Raw genomic sequence first — 19,078 nt, forward strand, 5'->3', positions numbered from 1 at the left:
TTCTTGCGGACAGACTGCAGGTGTTCTGCAAAGCGGTCACCCAGTTTATGTTTGGTCTCTCCAATGTAGAGGAGACCGCATTGGGAGCAACGAATACAGTAGACTAAGTTGGGGGAAATGCAAGTGAAATGCTGCTTCACTTGAAAGGAGTGTTTGGGCCCTTGGCGGTGAGGAGAGAGGAAGTGAAGGGGCAAGTGTTATATCTTTTGCGTGGGCATGGGGAGGTGCCATAGGTGGGGGTCGATGTGTAGGGGGTGATGGAGGAGTGGACCAGGGTGTCCCGGAGGGAACGATCCCTACGGAATGCTGACAGGGGGTGTGAAGAGAAGATGTGTTTGGTGGTGGCATCATGCTGGAGTTGGCGGAAATGGCGGAGGATGATCCTTTGAATGGACATCTTTCCTTGTCCATCCAGCAGAATGTGCTGTCCTTCATTCCCCCTTCCATAAACAGTGATTAACTAGATCTATCATTACCCATTTGCTTTCACACAGTGTGATTCTACTCTCTTCTCACTTCTTTCCAATTCATTAATATGCTCCCTTTGTTTCGAGTTGTCCCACATTTATATGAAGAGGTTTTCATAATGTGCCACCCAACATATTTCCCATAAATCCTTCCAAATATTGGGTTCACTGCTGGCCTTATTGGATCTCCCTGGATCCTTGATGTGGACCACAGTATGCAATGGCCTTGTGTCTACCAGGGATTTCCCTTTCCTTCCTTCAAATACTAAATTTACAGACAGTCTCCTGTGGCTGTCACAGCTGAGTAGGCACCGGCAAATTAGTGGCTGTTACGGCCCCTTCATTCCTCAGAGAGCATGGACGGTTTCAGATCACAATCCCCTCCATCTGCCCCCTTGGTGGAATTAGATTTACCTCCAGCCTGGTTTACTGACTTCTCCAAGGCCTGTATCATACAAACTATTACATCCTGAGATCCACCACTCCTAGGATTCTTTCTCAGTCTTCTCTATTTCTCAGTACACAGCACTCTCATGCTAGATGACTGAATTTCCTGGTTAGAGCATTCTCGAATTTATATACCTGAATAATTACTCACATTCGCTTTTCCCACAGGTAACCCTGTTGACTTTGTTCCTTCATATCTGCGCTGTTTCCCTTGGCTCTAAGGACTGGGTATGGAGTTGCTGTGATTCCATCTCCTGTGCTTTTCCTCTCCTACTCCTTCCTTACCTTGTTCTGATCCTGCTTGTTCTCCTCCCAAAAGGTAATCAACTTCCTCAAACACTATCTTCTCAAGGGCAGTTTGGGATGGGCTTTACCAGTGACACCCACAGCCGATGAAGGAATAAGAAAACCTCAGGCTTCTGTCAGGGCTGCATCCCCTAAAAAAAACCCTGATATGGCTGAGGTAGCACCACACTCCACGCAAAATAACAGCTCTGAACCATTGGCGGAATACGGAAATGTTTCCTGTCCTGGAGGGTGTCTCATTAGCAGACAGCATCCTCTATGAGGGAATGTTCAGTTTGCTAACCTCACTTGTTTCAGGAACTCCGGGTTTAATCTCCGCTCTGTGTTGAGTTCGCTGATGTCAGCAGTTGTCTAAAACCTGTCACTGTGGATCTAACATGGCTTCCCCAGAGTGTGACCCAGGGTTAGTCTGTCACCAAATTACCCTCCAGGTGGTTCCTGGTGGAATTCCGTCTTTGCAAAACAACTTCAATATGTATAGTGAGTTCTGAAGAAGTAATCATATTGGACTCAAAATGTTAACACTGTTTCTCTCTCTACAGACGCTGCCAGACCAGCTGAGCTTTTCCAGCACTTTCTGTTATTGATTCAATACCCAGAAGGAAAAAACAGTTCGGACAGTAGTCTTACTTCCCAGGTTTCACTGGTATTCCATTTTGAGGTATACAAGACCAGTTCAGACCAATATTCTTATTTCCCAGTTTTTATTGTTTTTTCCTCCTGGCTATTGACAGTTTGTCTTCAAACAAAGGTTAATTTTCATACACACCTTATTTTCCTTCTCTGCCCTCATGGAACCTGCCACTTTACAGAGCCTCATTTGTCTGCACAGGCTCTTTAAAAGTTTACATAATTCAAAGGAAAGTAAGTTCTCATGCTCTCCTGGCCAATATCCCTCCCTCAGCAAATATCCCAGTTGCCTCCTGGATCAAAGAGCAATAAACATGATTCAGCTCTCAAAGTGAAGAAAGCTGGACGTTCAGTTACCGCACATGATGCACACTCTTTTTCAGGGGGAAAGAGGAACTGAGTAATAAAGGATATTGAACAAGCCTGAATAGTATAGGGTATGTGGGAGTAACACAAAAACTCATGTGGAGGAGAAACCCTAGTACAAGCTGGAGGGACTGAATGGTCTGTTTCCATGTAGTAAATCCAATTAGCTCCTTTTTTCAGACAGAGGCTAATCATGTGCCCAGTGAAAGCAAGGATTGAAGTGAATCTTTTCTCAACAGGTGTACATTCACATTTTCATTTTGAACAATGACCAACAAAATCCAGATCCTTTTCCATCTCCCTGTCTTACATTCATGGAATGTTTATAAATTGGAGTGACAAACTGGTGAGAGTCTGTAATAGAGACTATCCTGTTGTGGAGAGTGACCTTTCTGGGAATAGGCATTGTTCTGTTGAGGGCAGAATTCTGAGCTGGAGAACAGTTTTCCTGAAATATTTAGTTAATTTTTTTGCATGGCCAAACACATACATTATTTCATCCAGAACAAGGCCCACCCAACTTTGCAGTACAGGATATTCTCTCCACAGGGCAGGTCCATATTCCCTCAGAGCGGCCAGTACCAGAGAGTGTCTGGTACTGGAGAGGGTCCCGTACTGCAGAGGGTCCCGTACTGGAGAGTGTCCCATATTGGATAATGTTCTATACTAGGGAGTCTTCCCTACTGGAGACCATTTCATTCTAGTGAGTTTCCCATACTGCTGATTGCTGTTCTTGTGAGTGTCATTGAGTCAGAGAGTCATGAAAGTCATAACAGACGAGAAGGTGACCATTCCATCCATCAAATCCTCTATCTAATCAGTCCCAATCCCCCTCTCTATTCCTGTAACCTAGCCATTTATTTCCTTCAAGTGTCCATCCAATTTCCTTTTGAAAACATTCATCTCCTCCACTTCCACTGCCGTCATGGGGAGCGATTTCCAGGTCCTTACTAATCACAACATCACAACAAGTTCTTCCTCACGTTCCTCCTGCAGCTCTTGGCCAAGACATTAAAACTCTGTCCCCCAGTCCTTGTACCATCAGCTAACAGGAACAGCTGTCCCTTGTCTACCCTATCTCAATCTGCCATAGGCTTGCACACCTCTATTAAATCTCCCCTCAATCTCCTTTGCTCCAAAACTAACATTGCAGTTAAAATCCCTCCTCTCTGGAACCCTTCTGGTCAATCTCCTCTGTACCCTCTCAAAGACACTCACATTCTTCGTGCTAGGTGCTAGGATCTGGATTGCACCTCATACTGGGTCGTGTTCTGTACTAGGAAATGTCAGCGCTGGAGACTGTCTTGTCCTGTGAGCATTCCTTTACTGGAGATTGTGGTGGATGCAATATTCTAGTTGTGGCCTAACCAGAAAGTTATACAGGTTCAGCACAACATGTTACAATTGAATCAAATCATCTTCACTGTTTACCACTGCTCGAAGTTTGGTTTCTTCAGCAAATTTTGAAATTATGCTCTGTTCCAAGACTCAGGTGATTTATTTACAGCAAAAAAGCTGTGAAGCTAGAACTGACCTTAAGGGAATCCCACAGTGTACCGTTCTCCAGTCTGAAAAATAATCATTTACCACAAATCATTACTGTTAAAGGCCGAGTTGTGCTATTAATGATAGAGTTGATCTGCAGACACTTCTTGGGTGGAAGCATTATATTTATTTGCAATACACTCAGCAGCAACTGCACACATGCTTTTAACTCCAACTCTATCTCTACACTGACTGCTAAGGTAGCCTGCGCTACTCTCCTATTGGTTAATACAGATGATGATATCTTCCTTCACAAGTATTATTCTCAAATAATAATATATTACATACTAAATAAAACCATAATTATTACAGTCCTCCCCTTTAACTAGGTTATACATAATATATTTGCAAGTACATATTTTTTGAGACAACATAATATTTACAATGATAAGGAATTTACAACTTCAGTCTTTCAGGTGGTTTCCTGGAACATGTGGAATGTCACAGCTCCACAACTTCAGATTCTTTGTCAGGAACCTCCTTTTCTGGATTTGCCTGAACATCAGGTGCTTCAGTGGGCACTTGCAGTTCTGTATCGTCAACTCTTACATGAACATCAGACATGTCTGTCCTGGGTTGAGTATCCTCAACAGGAAATGCAGACCCGGTCATGATCACTGGTGGAACCAAATCTTGATGATTTGTCTCTCTCTTCCTTAAATAGTCCACATGTTTACAGATGATCTGGCCTTCCACCTCCACGTGGTAAGACAGAGGTCCAGTTGCCGCATTTATTTCACCCGGTAATCACTTTGGTTCTTCCTGAAATTTTTCACGTATACCAGCTCTCCCACGGTAAATTTCCTCTACTGATGAGACCAGTCGTATCTAGTTTTCTGGCTTCCCTGACTCCATTCCACCTTCCCCTCTAAATTTGGCATTATTAAGCTCAAACTCGTCCTGAGACGGTGTTTCAATAATAACTCCGCAGGTGTGACACCTCTTGTTGTGTGAGCGGTAGTCCTGTAATGAGAAAGAAAGCGTGCTAGCTTGGTTGCCAAGGGATCACCAGTTAGCTTTTTCATGCCTGCCTTGAATGCTTGAAGTGCCCTTTTGGCCAGTCCATTTGAGGAAGGGTGGTACAGTGCAGTTTTCACGTGAGTGATATTGTTGAGGCAGATAAACCATTTAAACTCAGCATTGGTAAGTGCCATGACATTATCAGAAATGACTACTTCTGGTAGTCCATGAATGGCAAAACTCTGACATAGTTTCTTAACTGTAGAGGCCGATGGTGACGTCACCTCATATACATCCAACCATTTGAATGGGCGTCGACAATGAGCAGAAACATTGTTCCCAGGAATGGTCCAACATAGTCAATGTGTAACCGCACCCAGGGTCCACCTGGCCACTCCCATGGGTGTAATGGAGCTGTCACTGGCAACTTTTGCAGTTGCTGACATTGCACACAGTGCTTTACTAAACTTTCTATTTTGCCATCCATCCCAGGCCACCTTGAATAGCTGCGTGCTATGGTCTTTATTCGGGAAATTCCTTGATGGGCACTGTGTAGTTCAATTAAAAGTGGCTCCCTTCCCTTTGAGGAACTATCACTTATGCTCCCCACAATAAGATGCCATCTTGGCTGGTTATTTCATGTCTTCTGTTGAAGTACAGCTTCATTTCATCAGATCCAGCTCCTGTGGCCAACCATGTAGCACTTGTTCTCGTGCTTAAGATAGGATTGGGTCCTGGCTGATCCAGTCTCTAATCTGTCGAGCAAATGCCGGTGAGGAGCCTAAGAAATTTAACAGTAAAACAAGTTCCTGTGGAACTGGACATGCTCATAATTTTCTTGTAAAGGAAAATGACTAATTGCATCGGTGTTTGTGATTTGATTGCCAGGCCTATGTATGAAAGTGCATATTTATGATGCCACAATTAAAGCCCATCGTTGTATTCTTGCTGAGGCTATGGGCAGTATAGCCTTGTCCTCATTAAACAATCCTAGCAACGGTTTGAGGTCTGAAATGATTGTAAAAAGGCGGTTGTGTAAGTACCAGTGAAATTTCTTGAGAACAAAGAGGATGGACAGGCCATCTCTTTCTATCTGCGAGTATCCCTTTTCCACTGTGGTAAACGTTCTTGATATGTAACCTATTGGCCATTCCATGCCATTATCCATCTGATGAGAGAGCACTGCTCCCACTCTGTAGGGAGATGCATCACATGTCAGCACCAATTCTTTCCTCTGGTCATAATGCACTAATAGATTAGACGAGTGCAGCAATTGTTTCACCTTTATGAAAGCTTCTTTCTGAGGCACCTTCCAAGACCAACTTTGGTTATTTTTGAGTAGAGAATACAGGGGGGCCAGAACCGTAGACAAATTGGGTAAGAACTGCCCATAATAGTTGATCATTCTGAGGAATGATTTGAGCTCTGAGGCATTCTTTGGCACAGGTGCTCCTCTTATGGCACTCATTTTCTCCTCAACTGGATGGAGGCCCTGTGAATCTACTTGGTGACCCAAATAGATTACCTTCCTCACTTTGAACGTGAGGCACTTTCCTTTTTTTAAACAGACTCCAACATGCAAGAAATGTTTTAAGACTTCTTCTAAGTTTGCCAGATGTTCTTTTTCAGTGAATCCTGTCAGCAATACATCATCCAAATAGACTACAACCTGGGCAGCCCCTGCAGTAAGCTTTCCATTGTGTTTTGAAAGATGGCACAAGCGGAGGAGACACTGAAAGGCAATCATGTATATTGATACAACCCTTTCTGCAACCCTTTATTAATTGTGACAAATTCCCAGGAGGCATTATCCAACTCTATTTGATGATAAGCATGACTCATGTCAATCTTTGTGTACATTGTCCTTCCTGCCAGCTTGGCATACAGGCCTTCAATTTTTGGAATGGGGTGCCTGTCTAGCTTAGCTATTTCATTAACCATCAGTTTTTAGTCTCCACAAATTCGGACACTTTGGTCGTGTTTCAGGGTGCTGCCCATTCTGAGAACTGAACAGGTTGTATAATGCCCAGTTTCTCTAGTCTGTTCAATTCAATGTCGACTTTTTCTCACAGGGCATATGGTACTGGTCTCCCCTACATGAAACGAGGGGTTGCTTCCAGATCTATGTGAATCTTGGCCTGCAGTCCTGGATTTTCCTCATCCTTGAAGATGGCATCATACTTTCTAAGTAGCTCTGGTAGCCCACTTGCTCTTAACTGGAAAATTTCAGCCCATTCTAACTTAATCTCCTTGAACCAATTTCACCCCAGGAGACTTGGCCCTTCACCTGCTACCACCATCAAGGGTAGCTTTGCGGATTGGCTTCCATCATGGACAATTACTCTGCTTATGCCCTTTACTTGAATGTCTTCACCTGTATATGTTTTTAGCTTGGCGGCTGTTTCTTCTAAAATTAATTGATGTTCACCATTATTCAAATATCTGAAGGTATGTTCCCCAATTACTGTAGTGGAAGCTCCAGTGTCTACTTCTGTTCTAACAGGTTTGGCATTTACTTTTACTGTGACAAATGCTGCTTCTGTCTTTCCAACTTTCAGATTTAACAATGAGTAAATGTCTGAATTTGTTGTTTCAGGTTCTTCTATATTGTAAATTTCAATGGGCTTCTTCTTTTGTTTACAAGCCTGCTTGAATCTTTCCTTTCACTGCCTCATCATATGTCCATTTCTGTGACAATAGTAACATTAGATTTTTTTAAACTGCCAATCGCTAAAAGACTAATTGTTTTGGCCTCTATTAAAATTATTCTTCAATTTTGCTGCTAAGTTATTTTTCTTTATTCTTTGGCTAATGGGGTCTGTTCCCTGCTTCTTGGTGGATTCTCTCTTTATCATGCCTATTTTGGCTAAGGTTTCCCACTCAGTGTGGAGGACGTTGCCATTTTGCCTTCCCTGTATTGCTTTTGAATCTCTTACTGCCCTTTTCATGGCCAGCACCATCTCTAGCACCTTCCTGAAATCCAGATTCGCCTCTGACAACAACCTTTATAATAGTGTCCTCTTTCACATCATACACCAAACAATCTCTGAGCATGCTATTCCAAGTCATGCTGAACTCACAATGTTCCAATAGCTGCTTCAAATTTTCCACATAGCAGGCCATTGTCTCACCTGGGGCTCTATTTCATAAATTAAACTTGAACCTCCGCATAATGACTGAGGGCTTGGATTGGAAATGACCCTTCACGAGGTCCACCAATTAATCAAAATTTTTCGAATCTGGGGCATTGGGTGCCATCAAATTTCAAATCAGACTGTACGTTTTGCTTCCACAAGTACTCAAGAGGATCGCTTGTCTCTTCCCTGTAATCTCATTTGCTTGAAAAAAGAATGCAAGGCGGTCGATATATTGAGACCAATTTTTTTGCGGCAGGTTCAAAAGGATCAATTCACCCAAATTGGAGTTTTGAGAGGGGGTAACTTCTTCAATTCTAATGGAGCTTGCTACTTACAATCACTGGGCAAGGTGCAGTGCTAATTTCTCTTTAACTTGATTTCTTTTGTTCAATCCAGTTTTATCCTCATTGCCAGTTTGTTATAGGGTGGCAAAGTTGTGCTATTAATGATAGAGTTGAATGTGGACACTTCTTGGATAAAACATTAAATTTATTTCCAATATACTTAACAGCAACTACATGTGGATTTTCAACTCCAACTCTACCTCTCCACTGACGGCTGAGGTAGTCCATGCTAATCTCCTGTTGGTTACTACAGATCATGTGACCTTCCTTAACAAGTATTACTCTTAAAGGTACATTATACACCAAAGAAAACCATAATTACTACAACTCACTGCCTTAAGCTAATTTTTCATCCAATTGGACATTGACCCTCCTATTGCATGAGCCTCAATTTTGTTAACCAGACCTTTATGTGGTATTTTGTTAACAGTTCCTTAAAATCCATACAGACAACAGCCACCAAATTCCCTTCATCAACCTTCTCTGTTGCTTCATCCAAAAATTCAATTCAATCAGTCAGTCAGTTTAAGCTTTTACCATGTCAGCAACCCTTAATTAAATTAAACCTCTCCAAGTGCCTTTTGATTTAATTTTCCCCAGATTATTGTTTCTAAAACCTTACCCACTATTGATGTCAAACTAACTGACTTACATCCTGTCTTGAATAAGGTTTGTTCAAATAATTTAATGACTCTGTCACTCTTCCTGTCGATTTAAATATGAGTATGCACGACGTGCAGTAACTGAATGTCCGGCTTTCTTCAGATTGACAGATTTAACAAAGCCATTCACAGTTTGTGAGTAGTTGTAGTAATTATGGTTTTATTTGGTGTGTAATGTGGTCATGACCTTTAAGAATATTACTTGTTAAGGAAGGTCACATGATCCATAGTAACCAATAGGAGATTACTAGAGCAGTCAGTGTAGAGTAAGAGTTGGAGTTGAAATCACACATGTAGTAACCAACAAGGGTACCCATTTCAGGAAACTCTGCAGTCTCAACATCCACCAGTACGGGACCCTCTCCAGTATGGGATCTTCTACAGTACAGGACACTCTCCAGTACAGGACCCTCTCCAGTAAGGGACACCCTCCAGTAAGGAACCCTCTCCAGTATGGGACCCTCTCCAGTAAGGGACCCTCTCCAGGACGGGACCTTCTCCAGTAAGGGACACTCTCTAGTAAGGGACACTCTCCAGCATGGTACCCTCTCCAGCACGGGACACTCTCCAGCATGGGACACTCTCCAGCAGGGGACACTCTCCAGTAAGGGACACTCTCCAGTACGGGGCCCTCTCCAGTAAGGGACCCTCTCCAGTAAGGGACCCTCTCTAGTATGGGACACTCTCCAGTAAGGGACCCTCTCCAATAAGAGACCCTCTCTAGTACGGGACCCTCTCCAGTAAGGGACACTCTCTAGAAAGGGACCCTCTCCAGCACGGGACATTCTCCAGCAGGGGACCCTCTCCAGTACAGAACCCTCTCCAGCATGGGACACTCTCCAGCAGGGGACACTCTCCAGTAAGGGACACTCTGCAGTACGGGACACTCTCCAGTAAAGGACACACTCCAGTAAGGGACCCTCTCCAGCACGGGACACTCACCAGCACGGGACACTCTCCAGCAGGGGACCCTCTCCAGTACAGGACCCTCTCCAGTGCAGGACACTCTTTCAACATGGGCCACCCTCTAGTCCTGTTCACCTTTCTAGTAAGGGACACTCTCCAGTTCAGATCACCATCCTAATTGGCAAACTCTTGCTTCCTAGTACAGGATGCAGGGTGTGCAGGCTTTGATCAGTAAATATTGGTTGAATGTCAACATGGAGAGGGTGGAAATGTGTGTAATTTGTATTCTTGGCTGTTCGTGGAAATGAGATTATGAGCAGATGGCAACTGTTCTTTGATACAGTCAGTGATATGGTTTGATTCTGATGTTTGCTTTGGGAGGAATTTTCACGAAGGGACTGGGAGATCTGCTTTTCCATGGAAGTACCAACAATGGTAAACAACTAAATAGGCAAATGAGGCTCTGAAAGAAGTCAGGTTGATGAACGCATTGAAGGAAAATAATGTTTGTGTGGAATTTGGCCATCAGCTAAAAGCTACCTGTTTGTATTGAAGCTGTTTTTCAAAGATCAAATTCTAACCAAGAACCACCTGGAGGGTATTTTGGTGACAGACTAACCCTGGGTCATCCTCTTGGGAAGTCATGTTAGACCCACGGTGACAGGTTTTAGACAACTGCGAACTCAACACAGATCAGAGATTAAACCCAGAGTCCCTGAAATATGTGAGATTACAAACTGCACACTTTCACAAGGAGATTGTACAACGTGCCCAGTCATCAAATTGTTCTGCAGTCCACTAAAATGCTCATTAGTTTGCAGTCTGTTCCTGAGGGGTGAAAAGCTCCTGGGCACTTAGTGGCACTTTCATACCTCTGCATTGCTTGAGTGAGAAGATAAGCTGGAGGCCCGACTCCAAGCAGTATGAAGTGTCTCAGCTGCGGAGGAATGGTCAATTTATACAAGGTTTCTTAATGAGTGGCCATTTGCCTCCTCTCCCACCGTGCACGTGTTTGTGGACTACCTTCAATCACAGGGCAGCATTAACTCGCCTCAACTGCAGAGCAGCCCTTGCACCGCCACCGCCACCCCCACACCACCCACCCCCCCACCCCCCTCACCAATGTGTCTCAACCTTGAAGTCCAACAAACGACCCTCATGGGTGCTGCGCAAAGTTAATGTGCACTCACCTCCCAAGTTCTCCAGACAACAGGATGGATGTGATGTTGTCTTCACAAGGACGGTGAGATGGTCACTCCTACCAATACTGTCATGGACAGAGGCATCTGCAACGGGTAGGTTGGTGATGACAAGGTCCAGCAGGTTTTCCCCTCCTGTTGCTTCCCTCACCACAGGGCCAGTCTGACAGATTTGTCCCTCAAGACTCAGCCACGTCACTCAGTTTTGGTGCAATAGACATTGAAGTTCCCCACCCAGGATACATTCTGTACCATTGTCACTATCCGAGCTTTTTTCAAATGGTGTTCAAGACAGAGAAATACTGATTCATCAGCTGAGCAAGAGCAGTAGATGGTAATCAGCAGGAGGTTTCTTTGCCCATGTTTGACTGGATGCCGCGAGACTTCTACTATAATGTTCATCTCACTAATCTCACTTGTTTCAGGAATTCTGGGTTTAATCTCCGTTCTGTTGAGTTCAGTCAGCAGTTGTCTAAAACCTGTCACTGTGGGTCTAATATAGCTTCCCCAGGGTGTGACCCAGGGTTAGTCTGTCACCAAAATACCCGCCAGTTGGTTCCTGGTTAGAATTCAGTCTTTGCAAAACAGCTTCAATACAGACAGGTTGCTTTTAGCTGATGGCCAAATTCCACACAAACATTATTTTCCATCAATGCTTTTACTAACCTGACATTTTTCAGAGCCTCGTTTGTGTATTCAGGTTTTTTCCATTGTTGATACTATTCAGAGAAAAGCAGATCTCCCAAAAATCCACCCAAAGCAAACATCAGTATCATTGATTGGGTGAAAGAACGAAGTTCATCTCATTTCCAAGAATAGCCAAGAACACAACTACCACACCTTTCCAGTTCCTCTCTGTCAGCCAACGTTTATTGATCAAAGCCTGCATATCCTAAAGTCCTTTACCAGGAACTGTCCTGTACTGAAGAGTGTCCCCTACTGGATAGTGTCCTGAATAGAGAGAATTTTGTACTACGGACTGTGCTGTGCTGCAGAGTAACACATTCTCAGGATGCTAGACAGGCCAATTTTTATCCCTCAAACATCACTAGAATGGAAGATCTGCTCATTAGCTCATTGCTGTTTATGGAATCTTGCTGTGCACAAATTGACAGCCAAGCTTCCCCACATTACAAAAAGATTTTGTTAGGTGTGAATTGTATTGGAACATCCTGAGGTCAGGAGGCACTATATAAATGCAAGTTCTTCCTTTGCGTTTTATTGTGGAAATATTACTGTCCTCCTCATTAACATGAAGTTAAATGTTACAGGGTAAATGCCAGTGAAATGTTTAATTTAAAACACCAATTCTCTTGTACACAATCCAGCCCTACAAAGACTGTCCCCACAACAGTCACCCAGAGTTCCAAACTTCTGAGATTATGCTGGTACAAAGGGAGTGAGCAACTAATATGAGGGAAATTTCCAACTGAGATCAGGAAAGAGACATCGACACATGGGACAGACTCAGAGATAGACTAGGTGTGGGGAAATACCTCCGATTATCACTGGAACAATCAAGTGGGGAGGGTGAAATTTATCATCTTTCTGAACAGATGAACTAAGATGGGCCGAATGGACACCCATCCTAATTATCTTGTGATCTTTGTAAAAATTTGGTGATGTCAGAAAGTCATGTTTGCTGTGTTAGCTCCACCTCCTCATTCACTTCAATACAATCGGCTGTGACTGAGCTCAGCAGAGTATAAATTGGAGCAGGTTGTGAACACGGGTTATTGGATTCACCTCAGGACAAGACTCATTTTCTGAAGAATTGCAGTGAGTACCGGGGTGGGGAGTCTGTGTGTTGGGAAGACACCTGAAGCTGGGCAGTAGTTCTAATTTTCAATGGATCTACAACAGTGCCAAATGAAATGAATTTACTCATTGATTATTTATTTTTTACAGGCAGGACACATTCATTCTCTTTGTGCTTGTGGCATGTGGTTACCAGTCAGTATCTGCAGGTAAATCTGTGCCCTCTCATTCTTGATCCTTTTATGAGCATCGGGAAAGAGACATCGACACATGGGACAGACTCAGAGATAGACTAGGTGTGGGGAAATACCTCCAATTATCACCCTATGTACTTTGTCTGGCCCCTCATGATTTTGAGTATCTCTATCAAATCTCCTTTCAACCTTCTTTTCTCCAACGAGAACATTCCCAATCTCTCCAATCTACCTTCATAGCTGGATTTTCTCATCCCTGGAACCATTCTTGTAAACCCCTCCTGCACTCTCTCCAATGTGTTCACATCCTCCCTATAATGTGGCACCCAGAACTGTACACAATACTCCAGCTGAGGTCTAATGAGTGTCTTATACAAATACACCCTTTCTGCTCCTGCATCCCCTTCAAAATTACACCCCTTATTTTAAATTGTCTGTCCATATTCTTCCTACCAAAATGCATCACCTCACATTTCTCCGCATTGAAATTTATCTATGCACTCCACCAATTTACCTATGTCGTTTTGAAGTTCTTCAGTGTCCTCCTTGCAGCTTACAACATTCCCAAGCTTCGTATCATCTGCAAACTTTGGAATTGTCCCCTGCACACCGAGATCCAGATGATGAATATTTATCAGGAAAAGCAAGGGTCCCAATACCAACCCCTGGGGAACTCCATTACAAACCTTCCTCCAGCCCAAAAAATACCCATTGGCTATTACTTTTTCCTTCCTATTTTTCAGCCAATTTTGTAGTCAGTTAGCTAAACAAGATTTCCCATTTAGAAATCCAGGTTCTCCCTTATCAATCCATATTTTTCAATGTGATGATGAATTCTATCCTGAATAATTATTTCTAGAATCTGAAGTTAAACTGACTGGTCTATAATTGCTGGGCTTATCCTTACAACGTTATTTGAACAAGGGCATAATGCTTGTAATTCCCCAGCCCTCTAGCACCTCCCCTGAGTCTAGGGAAGATTGAAAGATTATGGCCAGTGCCCCTGCAATTTCTACTCTCAATTCCTTCAATATCCTTGGATGCATCTCGTCTGGTCCCAGAGCCTTGACAACTTTAAGTACCGACAGTCTATTCAACACTTCCTCCTTATCAATTTGGACAATTCTTGTGACAGTTTCCTCATCTATCTCCATGGCCTAGGTAGTATTTACCTCCTTGGTAAAAATGGATGCAAAGTATTCATTTAATAATTTAGCCATGGCCCCTTCATCCATGTGTAATTTCTTTTTTTGGTCTCTAATCGGCCCTACTCCTCCTTTTGCCGCCCTTTTAATATTTATATGCCTATAGAAGACTTTGGGATTCCCTTTTATGTTGGCTGCCAGTCTTTTCTCATAATCCCTCTTTGCTTCTATAATATGCTTTTTCACCTCCCCTCTGAACCTTTTTATTCCTCTTAGTTCTCAATTATATTTTCTACCTGACACCTGTCATAGGCACATTTATTCTTTTTTTATCTTCATTTCTATCTCCTTTTTCATCCAGGGAACTCTGGATTTGTTTGCCCCACCTTTCCCTTTCGATGGATTATTTCATGACTGTACCTGAACCAATTCTGTTTTGAAGGTAGCCCATTGTTCAGCTATAGTTTACTCTCCAATCTTTCGTTCCAGTCTATCTTGCCCAGCTCCGTTCTTGCCCCATCGAAGTCGGCTCTCATCCAGTTAATTATTCTTATTCTGGATTGTCTGTTGTCCTTTTCTATCATCACCCTAAAACATAAAATACAATGATCACTGTTCCCCCCCCACCCCCGACACTTGATCCACTTGGCCCACCTCATTTCCAAGAACCAGGCCAAACAGTGTGTCATTTCTTGTTGGATTGGACACATACTGCCACAGAAAGGTTTCCTGAACACAACTTAGGAACTTTTGCCCCTCTCCACACTTTACACTATCACTGTCCCAGTCTGCATTCGGGTAATTAAAGTCACCCATTATAACTACTCTATAATGCTTGCATCTCTCTGCAACTTCCCTACAGATTTGTCCTTCTCACTAGTTAGCAGTCTACAGACTACACCGAGCAATGTAATTGCGCCCTTTTTGTTCCTTAGCTCTAGCCAAATTGACTCTGTCCTTGAAGCTTCTGGACATCCTCTTTCTCCAGCACTGCAATGCGCTCCTTAACCAATATCACCAGCCCTTCTCCTTTCCTTCATTTCCTATCTTTTCTGAACACCCTGTACCCAGGAATATTTAACACCCAGTTCTGCCCTCCCTTGAGCCAGGTCTCTGTTATTGCCACAACATCATGGGCCGTAAACTCTGACTAGCGTCCGAAAGTGCTTGGCCTGTAGAAATTAGAAGATATAATCTTCTAAGGTACTTACCTGGTCTTGAAAACAACGTTGATATTTCTGTTTGTTGGAGCTGCTCGGGGCCTGCATCAAAAGAATCCTCGCAGGCCCCAGCGAAGTCTAGATCCAGCATACTTACGGCACTTGCTGTTGTAAAGCAGATAAGTTTAAAGGGCCTGGCAAATTGACAGGCTAGGGAGAAGGAAGGTGTCTAAGGTATGTGGATAGGATTTGGGGGTTGGGGGTTTAAGGTCGGTGTTGGGAGGAGTGGTTTGGGGGATCGAGGGGGGGCTGGTGGTGGTGCGGGGGATGGGGGTGTGGCCCAGGGTTTGAAGTGGGGGAGGTGGTCCAAGGATTGAGGGGGGTATGGACCGGTGTTTGGGGAGGGTGGTGCAGGGTGGAAGGTGGGGAGGTCTGATGGTTGGTGGGGTGGTCCGGGGGTTGGTGGGGGCCAGGGGTCAGGGGTGGAGTGGCCTGGGTGTTGGGTGGATGGTCCAAGCTCTGGGAGGGGGGGTGTTGGAAGTCCGGGAGTGGGGTCAAAATCTGGGGGTTGGTTGGGCCAAAGAGTTTTGGGCTGTCCAAGGCTGGGGGATCCGAGGTCTGTGGGTAGTCCAGAGTCTGGGGGTTGGGGAGAGGTCAGTGGGGTGGTTGCGGGGGTCCGAGGTCAGGGTGGTGGCTGGGGGTCCAAGGGGGGAGTGGGGGAGTTCTGCGGTCCGGGGCGGGGGGGGGAGGTGTTAGGGGGTCTGAGTTTGGAGCACGGGGTAATGCGTTGGTGGGGCCCGATGTCAGGGGGGGATGTTGGGGGGTTTCCAAGATTGGAGGGTTTCAGGGGGTGTACAGGGGGGATGGTGATTATCTGAGGTGAGGAGTTCTGAGGCCAGGGTGTCGGGGGGGGGGGGGGGTGGGTGGAATTGAGGGGGTGGTCATTGGTCGGGGGTGGGGCGTTGTCGGAGGTCGGGGTGGGGGGGGAGTTGAAGGTCGGGGGGTTGGAGTCCTGTGGTGGTGAGGGGAGGTCAAGGTCGGGGGTGTGGGGGGAGTCCCATGGGGTCGGTCTGGGTCTTTACAATAGTTACTTAGAAGTTAGAAGAGGCTTAATTCTAACTTTTCCTGGGTAACTATTGGCGTGACCCCAGTGGAGCCATCTAAAGTTTGCGATTCAAACCACATTTTCGGATGGTTCCCAGAGCAGTTCAATTGTCCAGAGGAAGTTTGCACTTCTGGGCAATTGCCATACAAACCCTTACCTGGGAACTTGCCAGAGGGATTCCCCAGCACACCTTTGGGGTACCCCCCAAATCCGATACTGTGGAGCGTGGGAGTTACGGGCCCATATTTCCACACGTCAATATGTGCCTGTAACTCCCTAATCTTATTTACTATACTCCGTGCAGTCACATACATGCATAGTAACCCTGATTTACATTTCGTTACTTTCTCCTTCACCCCGACTTCACTTATTAACTTACTATTTTCTATACTAGTGCTATCTGTCCCTCCCTGGTATTTATCTCTAATATTTTCTCTTGGTTCCTACACCTCTGCCGAGTTAGTTAAAAGCCCCCCAAATAGCACTAGCAAGGAACTCAGTCTCAGCTCTGTTCAGGTGCAACCCATCCGGCTTGTACAAGTGGTATCTCCCCCAGAGTCAGTCCCAGTGTCCCAGGAATCTAAAGCCCTCCCTCCTGCACTATCTTTCCAACCACACATTCATCTGCCTTATCCTCCTATTTCTGTACTCACTAGCCTGTGGCACCGGCAGTGATGTGGAGATGACTGCTTTTGAGGTCCTGCTTGCGAATTTCCTACCTAGCTCCCTAAATCCTGATTGCAGGACCACATCTCCCTTCCTACCTAAGTCATTGGTACCAATGTGGTCCACGACCTCTGGCTGATCACCCACCCTAAGGAGAATGTCCTGCAGCCGCTCTCTACGGCCACAGAAATGCCTGTCTGCTCCCCTAACTAATGAATCCCCTATCACTGTTGCTCTTTCTTTCTTCTCCCCCCCCCCGCCCCCAACACTGCCCCCCCCCGTACAACCGAGCCACTCGTGGCGCCACAAGCTTGGCTCTGACTGCGCTCCTCTGAGGTACCAGCGCCCTCACCAGCTTCCAAAACAGAAAACTGATTTGTGACTGGGACCTCAGGGGACTCCTGCACTACCTGTCTACTTCTCTTGGACTGCTTGGTGGTCACCCATTCCCTATGTCTCCAGTCCCTTAAGCTACGGTGTGACCACCTCTCTGAACATGCTATCATGTAGCTCTCAGCCTCATGGATGAGCCACAGTGAATCCAGCTGCCGCTCGAGGTCTGAAGCTCAAGTTTCTGTAGCTTAAATCCAAGTATAGCAGCTTGTTTAAAAATATTACAATTTCTAATTTACTCACAGGTTGTACTTACCAAGGCCGCAGCCGCTCTTCTTTCTGAGGAAAGGTTGGAAAGGAATAGAGCACCTCCTCCCTCCTCATCGAACTCCCTCTCTGCTCTCAAACTCTTGTTGCTTCTCACAATGTTTTTATAGCTCCTCTGCTCTCCTCTAGGTGCTACTGACTGCCTGTCCCAGGGTCCTCCTATCGCACTCTTGTGCCCATAACAGTGCTGTAATACAGAGCATACAGAGTGCAATCAGCATTCAGAATATACTTTAGGGTTATGGGACTGAGCCCCACACAGGGCAGCAAGATCCCAGGTTTCATTCCTGATCTTTGCTGATTGAGCTAATCTCACCCAGTGTGCTTAAAGGAGGGAGTTTTGCATTTCTATAGTGCCTTTCAGAGCCCTGGCACATTCCAAAGCACTTCAAGTCAGTGAGGTATTTCAGAAGTGGTGCCATTTTTGCAACGTAGGAAATGTGGCAACCAATTTGTTCACAGCAAGCTCCCAGAAAACAGGAACATGATAATGACCAGATTCAACTACATGAAGCAGGTGGGAATTTGGGGGTGTAGGGGTGGGCAAGGGGGTGTGGGGGTGGGCAAGAGTGGGGGTGGGATGGGCAAGAGGATGTGGGGGGGTGGGTGAGGGGGATGTGGGATGGGGGAGAGGGGGTTGGGGCAGTGGGGGGGAGTGGTGTTAGCATTGGGCTCAGTATCTTAGGTAAGGAGAGGGAGTAAGTCAACATCCAGAGATTTCTGAGCAAGTATTAATGAATGAAGGACAAGACTGTGTTGCCTCCTCTCCACCATTGAATATCTTCATGGTGTAGTCTCAGGTTTGAAGTTCACCATGGAAGAGGACTTTGCCAAACCGATGGTAAATGAGGAGGTTTCTGGAATACTGGATGAGATAAAACTAGACAAGGGGAAGGCTTTAGAAAGCTGGCAGTCTTACAGTGGATAAGCCCCTAGTCGGAATGGGAGATACCCTAAGTTACTAAGGGAATTGCTGAAAAAAGAGACATGTCAAAGATTTTTGTCTAACTCTCTTCAGGACCCTGATTGGTCAAGGCATTGCCCTGAGTAGTGAGTTAGTGAATGGCTCTCACTTACTTTGTTTAGCTGAAACAAGCTCCCTGGTTTAAAGTCAAACAATGCTTTGCAGTTAACTGTCAGTCACCATCATTGGTGCATTCTCTATGGCAACATCTCTTTCAATCAGATTCTACTTGCCAACCAATCAGCCCTCTCTTCACATAGAGTATAAATTGTTGTCTTCCTCCTATATGGGTATTCTTGCGAAGTGTCCTGATGAGTGCAAGATGAAAAGATCTGACATGTTTCTTTTTTATCAGCAATACTTAAATTCTATACTCCCAGATGACTATTTACTGAGGGAAGGAAGGGCAGGCACTGATCACAATCTTCCAATCTCACTGAGAGAAGGAAGGGCAGGT

This window comes from Carcharodon carcharias, chromosome 19 (assembly GCF_017639515.1).
Source record: "Carcharodon carcharias isolate sCarCar2 chromosome 19, sCarCar2.pri, whole genome shotgun sequence".
Lineage (NCBI taxonomy): Eukaryota > Metazoa > Chordata > Chondrichthyes > Lamniformes > Lamnidae > Carcharodon > Carcharodon carcharias.